Source organism: Bombyx mori, chromosome 11 (genome assembly GCF_030269925.1).
Source record: "Bombyx mori chromosome 11, ASM3026992v2".
NCBI classification, from domain to species: Eukaryota; Metazoa; Arthropoda; class Insecta; order Lepidoptera; family Bombycidae; genus Bombyx; species Bombyx mori.
In genome coordinates, this window is record NC_085117.1 from 9,876,875 (window position 1) to 9,889,568 (window position 12,694).

General features: G+C 34.0%; 1 protein-coding gene across 1 annotated transcript in view; it reads right to left on the reverse strand.

Moving 5' to 3' along the window:
• LOC101740561 (allatotropin) overlaps positions 1-10,759 on the reverse strand; it is a 48,224-nt gene extending 37,465 nt beyond the window's left edge. The window contains exon 1 of the mRNA XM_021351590.3: positions 10,617-10,759. The gene's annotated coding sequence lies outside the window, so the exon portion shown is untranslated. The remainder of the gene's footprint in view (positions 1-10,616) is intronic.
• Between the last annotated feature and the right edge of the window lie 1,935 nt (positions 10,760-12,694).

Below are 12,694 nucleotides of genomic sequence, written 5' to 3' on the forward strand. Positions count from 1 at the left end.
TTGGGTTCAGATGACTGGCTTAATTTACTAAAGCTTTATTCAAAAATATTGTATAAAGAAATTAAGCGAACGTGGTCTGGAGGATAAGATGCTCGATTTACATATCAATTTTATATTCGGGCCGTGGGCCGATCCTCCTACGAGGTCCCCACGACTAGAGGGCGTGCGGGGTATGTGGGACTTGATGATCTGCAAGGTGTTGGGAGCAGACCGCGGGCCCAAGGAATTTTAGGGCCACACCCACTAAACGACTCCCCTGTACTCTTACACCCGACGTCCGATCTCCGTCCGCGGTCAACACTACAACCAGACACGCGGCGCCACCCCGAGGACGCCCCACTAACGGGTCGTCGAGGCGATACCAATTTTGCTAAGGACATTCATACTAATGGCCTTCATGAATCCACGATATAAAGGTGTATTAAATTATTAATACTGATGGTAGGACCTCTTGTGAGTCCGCACGGGTAGGTAGGTATCACCGCCCTGCCTATTTCTGCCGTGAAGCAGTGATGCGTTTCGGTTTGAAGGGTAGGGCAGCCGTTGTAACTATACTTGAGACCTTAGAACTTATATCTCAAGGTGGGTGGCGCATTTACGTTGTAGATGTCTATGGGTTCCAATAACCACTTAACACCAGGTGGGCTGTGAGCTTGTCCACCCATCTAAACAATAAAAAAAAGGCTGGAACAGCGATGTATAATTCAATTGAGACATCAACGGTCCCAAGGTGGATGGCGACATTCAGTTTAAAATGTTTTTTGGGCTCCAATAAACATTTATAGTTGACCGTGCGCTTTCTCACCTATCTAAATATTAAAAAATATAATCTAAGTATAGAATATAATAATTATAATTAATTGCGTAGTACTATATTATGTGTATGCTAATTGAAATATTAACAACAGGTTAAGCTAAGATTTAAGCTATTACTCTGAATTAGCTTCCGATAAGCTCCAACGAGTAATATCCGGATTTTAGGTAGACCGGGTGATTGGAGTTCACATATTTATGTATAAGTTCTTCTTTTAATTTAAGTACTCTTCCCATGTTAACTTTTAGGGTACATCTTACACAATATTATTCGTTAGGATTTAAAACGACAATTAGTGATTTTGGCCATTCACAAAATTCTCAAGTATATTTTATTTATTTTCACATTTAAATGACAAAACAAAGATATTATAGTTTAGTATTTTTTACATTGTGCATTCCACATAAAAATAAACTATTGGGAAGATAACGTCGCTAAGAAAATTATTAGCCGACCTAAACACATAGAATCACAAGCAGATTCGTGACGTAGCATGTCTTTGTTACTTGTTATTATATATACGTACGTATACATATACTTGAAAAGTTATAGACAAGTACGCGTTTGTTCGCTATAATTAGTAATTTCGTATTTCCGAGAAAACCTGAAAATGTATAATGAGATACTTAATAAAGTATGTATTACTTTTAATGAGGTTGTTAGATAAATTAGCCTGATGCCGATAATTTAATGAACTGATTCTCGGAATTGTGATACGTTTTTAACATAACTAGAGGTCGCGCAGTAGTCGAAATTCGACTATAATTAATTGGAATTGTAAGTTTGTACACTATTATGATTGTATTTTATACTTCTATAATCACAAATTTCGCCAAGACTACACTATAAAAAATATTAACAAAGACAAACAGTATTTAATCTGTTCTCAATTTGACAACAGACGTCAAGAACAAAAGTTTGACAATAAATAGTATGCATGCGTGTGTGCGTCAAATACATGGTATGTAGTGTGTGTAATGTTTTCTTTATTGATTTAATGTATCGTTCATGCATTATTTAAAAAAAATATTAGCATTGTGCACTTCTTCTCTATATTCTCTATAAGTGTGGAAAATTTCATACTCCTCCGTCCGCGCAATTTTCGTAAAAAGGGATACAAAGTTTTTGCTTCACGTATTAATATATAGATTATATCCAATTAAGATAAAGGTAGTTAGTTCACACCGTTCTGTATTGTATCAGTTAGTAATTTAAGTGGTGCAGTTTAATTAGCTTACCTTAACGGACGCCCACCTAAAGTTAATTGCAAACATATCACGCAACAGAATTGCAAAAAGAAATACAAAAATAAATTAATAGTACGGGAATTGGATTTTCATATTTTCCTGGAAGCGAATGAGAGGTTTCCTTGATCTTATTCTGATCCTACTTGAAGCACGTTTCTGTTTTACAATATTTATAGTCAACTAATTTAAAAATATATGTAATAGCAATATACATAATATGTAGCAATAGTAAATATATTTTAAAAATATATTACGTAGTTCAAAATCAATTCGTTGTTCTTGAATTTAATTTCGACATTAAATGTAAAAGAAAAAGTATTGTTCTTTCAATTGTCCTCTACTTGACAATGATAGAACGGTTGTAAAAATAAAAATCACTCACTGCAAATAAAAAAAAAATACTAGTACGTAGGTTCAAATACTAGTATACTACTTACACTTAACGACATGAGAAATGACATTTGTTATAATTTTGTTTGAGAACCATTCCAACCCGCATATAATACTGCACATATAACATTGTTATTTTCTTAAACGAGCGACCGTAAAAAGGCATTTTATTCTGCATTAAGCTGTGTCAAAGGATTATATAGCTGAAACTTTTAAAAGCTTTGTTTATTAAACAAGGTAAAAGGGCGAAAACACGTATCGCGACTTTAAGCTCGGGCTTTATATAAAGAACGCGTTATTGTTGCAATGTGTTTTCTTTTAAATTACGAAACAGCGTTGTATGAAATTTTGAATTTGATGAATTCGTCATTAATTCGTTAACGAAGGCCGCTGTTTCTTAGCACGGTACATTATGCGTAATTAAAACATGGTGTCTTTTCCAAAAAAACTTGTCAGTTATCGATGATTAGTCAAATAGAAAGTAATATAGCATCGCTCAGGGTACAGGAACTCGACAACCGAACGTGATCCCGCACTCGCTCTTGTCGTGACGATAATTTTCTTTAGAACTACCCAAACTTATGGAATGTCAAATACGATACGGAAACAATATGTAGATAAATAAAATAGTCACGCAAACGTCCCTCGAGGTAAGCAATATAAGAACAACAACCGTTATTATTTCAAAATGATAAACTTTTAGCATTTGCATGGCGATGTTGGTATTGATATATTGAACGAAACGAGTCAGCGGTGAAATTGAAAAAATGGTACGCTTAGATCATTTAATAGAAACACCGAGGACTTTTGTTCTGAATTAAATAATAATCTATACATATAAATAAAGTTGGAGTGTATGTTTGTAATATTGAAATAACCACTTTTTACTACATGCATATGAATACGGTTGAATACGGTACATACACCAAAATAAAAATTTTTACAATTTGTGTCCGTCTGTCTGTCTATTTGTTCCGGCTAATCTCTGGAATGGCTGGACCAATTTTGACGGGACTTTCACTGACACGTAGCTGATGATATAAGGAGTAACTTAAGCTACTTTTTTTAGAGTACCTTTGCCCCGCGGCGTCACCCGCGATACGACAATAACCGCGGGTAACATCGCGGGACTCGACTATTCAATAATAAAATGTAATCTTTCCGAAGCGAAGCGAGGGCGGGTCGCGTTTATTTATTACTATAAATAAACTTGACAAAAATATGATTTCAAAGAAAATTTTCATGCACGGAAAATTCAATTCGGAGCAATGTCTTGATAATGCGAAAATTGTTTCTTTTTATTGCTTATATGGGTGGACGAGCTCACAGCCCACTTGGTGTTAAGTGGTTACTAGAGCCCATAGACATCTATAAAGTAAATGCGCCACCCACCTTGAGATATAAGTTCTAAGGTCTTAGTATAGTTACAACGGCTGCCCCACCCTTCAAACCGTAACGCATTACTGCTTCACGGCAGAAATAGGCAAGGTGGTGGTACCCACCCGTGCAGACTCACAAGAGACCCTACCACCAGTAATTACGCAAATTATAATTTTGCAGATTTGATTTTTATTACACGACGATACTCCTTCACCGTGGAAATCAATCGTGAACATTTGTTAAATAGGTACGTATTTCATTAGAAAAAGTGCATCACCTTTTTTATTTTAAGCAATAATATGAAAGATTAGACATTAAATTGCGGTCTATTTAGATTCATCGAAACGACACGAAATAAACAGAGTAAATAAATATATTCGTAACATCCAGGTTTATCAGCCCGTAGCAGTGTATGCGCTACGCCAAATACGGTATGATTTACGAACGTTAAGCAATTTGAGTAAAGTTTGTTAAATAACACGGGTCAACATGAAATCTGACTTTGATTGCAAAGCATAAAATTTCGATATTTTAGATCATAATTAGACGAAAAAAAAATACATGGCATGAAACAGTTAGCTTTTGAACTTTAATAAATTGACGACATATGAAACAAAATGCATCAGCATCGTATTTACAAATTCGTGACATTTAAAATTTTTCTGTGTTTGTACAAAACACCTGATCGTTGTTTATGACTCGAGTACCATCTAGTGGCAGTGTGTAAACGTAAACACCCCACTCTCATAGCGCGGTTTTCTTGAAAGTATTAAAATTAATTAAAATTTATAAAAAAACGAACTTTCGTTAACCGTGATTATCATTTAAGTTTTTTTTAAAAGATAACATTTTAGTACATACTTGCAACTTCTGCGCACCACAGCGATACTACAAATTAAAAAAATGTCACTTTGCTTTTGACATTGTCTGGTATTCCTGTCAGTCCATGGAATCACGACATAATAACAACTCTCCCGGCACTCAATCAGAACACCCAAGCTTCATCTAGCTTATACTGTCACTACTACTACTACTACTACTACTACCTCTAATAAAACTTGGTAGTATTTAAACACAGGCGATTTGGTTGTATTTTAATAAGTTATCGTCGTTCATAGGTGCAAGCAATGCCAGGAGCAAAGCCACGGCGCTACCTTTTTTTTATTGCTTAGATGGGTAGACGAGCTCACAGCCCACCTGGTGTTAAGTGGTTACTGGAGCCCATAGACATCTACAACGTAAATGCGCCCTCCGACTTGAGATATAAGTTCTAAGGTCTCAACTATAGTTACATTGCTACCTATTGTTGAAGCCTAATTTTTAAAGCTTTAGTGAAGATGGCTATGTCATAACATTCAGGGAACCCCAGGGACTGTAGTTTTCAATTCAAAATAAACATTGAAATTCTCATTCATAAAATAAAAAGTCCGATCAAACGTGAACTTTATAAGCGAACAATCGTATAGGTTTATCCTCATCAATTGCTCGTACGACATTTCAAAAATATTCGTAATAAATATGGAGCGTTCACTTCCTTGCTTCGTAGGTTGTGAAGCTTTAATAACGGAAAGGACGCAGGTATTGTAATAAAGTACTCGCTTCAACGATTTATATGCGCACCCACTCATGTCGATGTGAGATTTTGAAAAGGTTTTTTTTTAATTCCATTCACGCGCGAAACGAAGCTGAGATGCTGGGGTAATCTTTTTTAACAGTCATGCATTCCAGTTTGAAAGGGGACCGACCAGTGGGTAACGCAATACAATTTGTAATCTATACGAGCTCCAGTATCGATTTAACCTGGTAGACCGTCAGATTGTCCGACCGTTTAAAACAATATAAAAATAGGACTATTAAAAATTACGAGGCTGTGCTTTGATTTTATATTTAATAAAATCGCCAAATCGTTGTGAATAGTAAATCAAACACGCATAAATTATAATTTGCGTAATTACTGGTGGTAGGACGTCTTGTGAGTCCGCATGGTATCACCACTATACCTATTCCTGCCGTGAAGCAGTAATGTGTTTCGGCTTGAAGCGTGGGGCAGCCGATGTACGGTAAAAAATGAGACCTTAGAACTCATATCTCAAGGCAAGTGGTGGCCTTTACGTTATAGATCTCTACGGGCTCCGGTTACCACTTAACACCAGGTGGGCCGTGAACTCGTCAACCCATCTAAGCAATAAATAAAAATAAAAAACGTCAAAGGTGTTGTCATTACGTATACCTGAGAAGGGGACGTACTAAAAAGACTTGGATGGAATGTGTGAAATAGGATATGCGAGAGAAGGATGTGAGTGAAAAGATGACGTATGATAGGCCCGAATGGAAAAAGAGAAAATGTTGTGCCGACCCCATATAGTGCGATAAAGGCGAGAAGAAGAGGAAGATTATGTTATCTATACTAATATTATAAAGAGGAAAGATTTGTTTGTTTGTTTGTTTCGAATAGGCTCCGAAACTACTGGACCGATTTGAAAAATTCTTTTTCCATTAGAAGCCGACATTGTCCCTGATGCACATAGGCTACTTTTTTTATTTTATTTTTTGGTTTCATGTGTGTTTTAATTTTCCGAAGCGAAGCGAGGGCGGGTTGCTAGTTACGTATATGGTACGTAATTTGTGTACGTGTTCTCTTTGTAGAAATCTTTGTGTCTGCGATTTCGATTTTCTAATTCTGTAGACAATTCGAATTTTCCTATGAAATAACAAAAGGCGTCGTGAAGCGATCTTGCTGTAGAAGAATAATTCTTAATTCATTGAATATCAATTGTATCTCAAAAGTAACTTATTGTACCTATAATAATCATAACACAAAACGATACATTAATTATTGTAACCTAATTGGTAGTGTTACAAGTGAGTGAATGTATGTGCATATTTTTATTTATTTTCCTATTTCTGCCGCAGCCGTTACGAAACCATACTGAGAACTTAGAACTTATATCTCAAAGTGGGTGGCGCATTTACGTTGTACATGTCTATGGGCTCCAGTAACCACTTAACACCGGGTGGGCTGTGAGCTCGTCCACCCATATAAGCATTAAAAAAAACTAATAGAATTAATGCTTAATTTTCTAAATTATTTTTTAGAGAAAAGTGTCACGAAACGACATGATATAACCAAGTTTTGTTTATTATAAAAACAAAAGAGCTCATAAGTCGCTTCGCTAAGTTTCAAAAGTGTAAACAAGATCATAACTTGAAAATTTTAACTTCGCCAAATTGAGTTGAAGTAACTCAATCATGCATCCGCAGGTATGCCGGGGAGATCTATTAAATGAGTTTACTGCTTATGAAACTATTGATTCACAGTCATCATGCTATGAAGGTATCTTATATCTTGAATCGGTATTCCAATAAGATGTTTATTAGAATATTTTGAAATGAAACACTGCTACCTTGAAACGAGAAGTTTCATTACAGTAGAGCAATTGTTGTAATATTGTATGTACCTATACATCTAAAGTGTTTTGAAGGTGTTTCGGAACAACACAAATGTTTTCATTGCATGGGTTTTTAACATTAATGATAAACAATTCTCCGGAGATATATTTGGAGTTACGAGCTTTTAAATGTTAAAAGTATTCATTGAATGTACAAAAATAAAATTGGGAACACGGTGACCCATAGTTACTGATTAAATCAGGATAATTCAGTATGCAGCCCGCGGCTTGTAACCTCAATAGCTACATTAGTAAATCCTTTCCTTGCTTCTTTGAGATGTTTCCTTTGACCAAATAAACTTTGAGTAATAAAATTTTCATGACGTGTTCGATTTTGGAATTACTTTATTATTATTACAAAACAAAAAAGGCTTAGAGTAGCTGAATTAAAAATTTTATACTTTTCTTTTTTTTCTAAATTCTTAATCGCAGCTTTTATCCGTCCGACGGATATCTGTCAACCCTAATACCTTTTCCATTTGTTTCGGGGACTTATTTTTAAATTTTGCAACTGCTTTAGCGTTTATATGAAATTGTTTAAATTGTTTTGTTTTTGTTGTTTAACACCTTGAAATCATCATCGGAAGGCGGTTTAGTACTTTTCGTGCCTCACACTATTGCACACACAGCAATTACAATAAAAACTTTTTTTTTCGGCTTCCTATTCCCTGGTAGCCTTAGGGGCTATTCCGACTACACGCGAACGGGTATGTGAGCTCACGGACTCAACCTGAAAGAATTCACTAACAATAGCCCAAGCAAGAGTAGTGTTTCGTAGAATCTAACACCGGATTGGAATCGCAATCACTGAGAAGATCCACCAAGAAACTCAGTGGGTTGTATCCATGGGTCAAAGAAACTTCCGATAAACAATCTGTGCTTAGTTTAAGTCACGTTTAATCTGATAACTTCTCTATGTATTACATAGCGCTCAATCCCGAAAACTAATTCTGACTCTGTTAGTTCGATGCGAGAATTATATAATGTGATTATAATAATAAAAAAATATGCAGAGAAACTGATATATATTGGTATATATATATATACTAGTATCTAGTAGGCTTTCAATAGGGTAGGTAGAGTAACTGGTCGCTTACCTAACCGTAAGTTTTAATACGGCGACACACCTTGAGATATATAGCCCAATCCTTGTTGAATTGTATTATTTAAAAAAAAAAATTAAAAAAAATGACCAACCAAGAACGTTACAAAATTGTTCATCGAACACCATAAATATTTGTTTGCCATCTTATTATCTACATATCAACGGACCTATATCGTTTACTGCTGGTAGGATCTCTTGTGTTACTGACGGTAGGACCTCTTGTGCTACTGGTGGTAGGACCTTTTGTGCTATTGGTGGTGGGACCTCTTGTGAGTCCGCACGGGTAAGTATCACCAGCCCGCCTATTTCTGCTGTGAAGCAGTAATGCGTTTCAGTTTGAAAGGCGGGGCAGGTGTTGTAACTATACCTTAGAATCTATACAATCTATACCTTAGATCTCATATCTCAAGGTGGGTGGCGGCATTTACGTTGTAGATGTCTATGGGCTCTAGTATCCACTTAACACCGCGTGGATTGTGAGCTCGTCCACCCATCTAAGCAATAAATCTATATCTATCTATATATATAAAAATTAATTGCTGTTCGTTAGTCTCGCTAAAACTCGAGAACGGCTGGACCGATTTGGCTAATTTTGCTCTTAGGTTATTTGTGGAAGTCCATAGAAAGTTTAAAAGGTAGATAAATATGAAAATGCTCGGAATTAAATAAAAATAATAATTTTGTTTCTCCCTTGATGTGTCCCCCGTCGAACGGATTCCTTTTGTTTGTTTTAAGTTTATTTTATACAAAAATTTAGGTCTTTTATTTATCGATTGAGGCACTACGAAGTCTGTCGGGTCAGCTAGTATAAAATAAAATAAAAACGTAAGCGAAATTGTCGTAGCTCGAAAAACCCAACTTTACACCAGAGCTATAACAACACTATTTCAAAAATTCATAACTCATATTATATTTATAGAGATAGAAAGTTGAAAATTGGTATGCATTTATAATAATAATATGGTAAAAAGTAATTTAGGCTTAAAACGCAAGTTATGACATTACCCCTTACCGCTTTCTCCGATCGATATAAATGAATGGGACCAAAAATATTCACTGCAGCTTTATAAACAATAGTTTCGTAGATATGTGTTTGCAACAAATATAAAATTAATAGGTCCCTTGATGCGTATCATATATGCGTTATCGTTAAGTATTTGAAAACGTTTATCGGTACACTATAAATTTGAAACGTTGAGCTGTTTTAATTATTTGATAACGATATATTCACAAGGGAAATATTTAGGAGCTTTGTTTATTATGTATTTATTTTTATATTAGACTGTACGAGTCAAATTGTAACTAAAATTCATATGTGTTGATGAATATTACTATTTATTTTCTATTTATTTAAAGAAAAATGTGAAAAGTGAAAAGACTCCGAAAATGAATACTAGAAGTTTTTTTTTTTCATTTTACTCGTCGGGTGTAATTAACTTTTTAATGAAAATTAAAAAATACAGTTACATTCGGAGTGGTTTAGTGGAGTGGTAAATTTGTTTTATTTGAACTACATTTATCAAGTTGCAAAAAAGAATATGCTTATTGAAAAACTGTATGTTCGAAAAGAAATACGTAATTATTTCGGATTCATTTCAGAAAAATTGTTTTAACAAAAATTTAAAAGAAAAAAACTGTTTAGATTAAACAGTAAACAATAGATTATAGAAATTAAAAAAAAAACTTGTTTTATTTTTATGTATTATTTAATTTAATGTATTTAGCACCGAATAATGAAATTCCTTTTTTTTCATTACATTTAAAATTCTTGTTTATAATGTGAGTGGATTCGTCGTCCGCATCACTTTACAGGTCAATAAACACCCTATATATGAATAACGATTACTTTATAAATAACTTGCAAGCACGTTTTTTTTATATATGCATATTTTGCCCTATCAGTTGCTGCTCCACTCATATAAACACATTCCTTTTGTCAAAATAAAATCTTAACATCTTTAAAGAGAAATTACTACTTTTGTGTTATTTCGATAAGACATTTATCAGGATCGAAGGTAAAGTTTACGAAAACTTTTTTAAGGTCAGTACATTTCGTAATCTAAGTAGTTTTTTTGTAAGCTTCGTTTATTTTACAAAGAATTATTTTTCCATATTTGAAGCTTTTCATTATTTGTAGAGTAAAAAAAAAAAAAACAATCTAATTCAAAATTACTTTTTAGTGACAACATCAGATGCATATTTTGAAATATCCTAACTTAAATGCAACTTACCTTTAAGTTCGGAACTCTGTAGCGGACGAAACTCGTGAGACTGCCTGCTGTGTTAGTGCACGTCGAACACGCTTTGATGTTCCGATTGAAGTGGTCTCGCAACTTTTCCGAGCGCGTTTTATACTAAACGGGAATACGCGCGAAGCGTTACGCCTCGCCCCGCGTAGGCGTGCGTAGGCCCTGCTACAGCGTGCTACGCTAATTATCTACAAACCTATGGGAACGTGATTATTTCTATGATCACCTAATACGTATTAGCCGAAATCATAAGAATGATTGCGAGGTATTTTGTAGACGTGCCCGAGACGATTATTGGGCTTATACAAACAATCGTCAGGTTTATACGCGATTTGTTAGGAAAGCTTTTATTGGTGCCGATATATTATTCAATACTCATACTCGTTGCGCGTAGTAACAATTCATATTGTGTTGAAAAAACTTTAACAGATACAGAAAATGTTACAAGAGCCATATAATTATGTAGTATTTTTTTTTAAGATGGCATACTTGTTTGAAATAAAAGTAACAATGATTTAATAGTGTAACGTACGGTAGATTGAAAAAAGAGAATATAAGAAGAAGAAAAAATTTAATTCATAAAAAGTACAATATTACATACTCCAATTGATTCCACAATAGTCTACTTGCTAAAAACAAGTCTCTAATAGGTACCTAAATTAAATGGGATGAGATACGAAGTGTTACTATGGAAATCTGTAGTCAGATGTTTTAATATTGTACGAAGATGTACAAAAAACTATTAGCTATTTCGAACGGATAAATAGTGCCTTGAAATAATAGTTATAAAACATTTTAGTAAATAAGAGTAGGTATTTATCATGTTTTTTTTTTAATAGTCTCATAGATTTTCCTTTTTGTTCATAAGCTTTTAGCCTTAGAAGCCTATGCCAGCGTAACAGAGCGAGCAGGTGAGTTCACGGGGCCCTAACCTGAGGAAGAAATTAATATTTTTTATCGCATTATTTATATAAATTTGATAAAAAAAACTGCAATTTTTTTAGTTAATAGACAATCGGTCATAATCAAAAAGCTTTTTATATGACTTATCTATAAATCAACCCGAATAAAAAACTAAATGGTTAAATGTGAGATTAAATACTCACAATTATTATTGATGACCAGATGACCGTATGTGACTTTTATCTGGTAATAACCAGATAAAAGCTAGGATTCTCTTTACCACGGGGGTCAGAGACTGATATACATATATTATGTACATACGTTCCAATAGTAAATAAATAATATTCTGTTTCATTACTTATTTAATGTATACAGTATGTACTAAAATATTTTCTTGGTGCCTTCTTATGTACATATTCTTACTTCGCATTTAAAATAACCGGTACACGAGTTCCTATACTTATTATTTGCAGGAGCATTGACATTTTCGGTCCATTAACATTTATGACAATATTATTAGTGTTTACAATCGATGTTTGATTTAGATATTTTAGAGTAGTAATTTCAGATAGTAGGGGAATATGCCGCGTCGATTCGTATGTATATTTGTCAATAGAAACGCGTTCAATGACGCGTTCGTAAAAATTTTTTCGTTAGTATTATTATAAAAAAAAAACATATCCTGTTCTATTATTATTTGAAAATTAGATTATAATTTTATATATATTTTTCTGTTTAAAATAAATTAGTCCTAACGCTTACCTACCTATTTTCCAGTGATCGTGGTCACCGATGACGAATACGTAAAATTATTTGCGATCAGGTTATATAAAACAATAATCTATATTGTTAGGCACCGCTTGCTTTAGACTTTAGAATAAAAAAAAAACTCATCTGTCATTCATTGTCAACATGCTGCTATTGACGCAGAAATAGATGTTACCAAATAGTAGATCTAATGCATTGTCCGTCCGAAACGTAGTCAATCAAAAAACCTACCACATCGATAAATTTTTGGTTGAAAATTTAAAATAAAATGATTTTTTGTTGATATCCGTTTTACCATCGCCCACCACTGTTATTCACGTTCAGATCTTATTACTATATATATAACCCTAGAAGGAGCAACAATGACTAAATTCTATCTTTTAAATTTG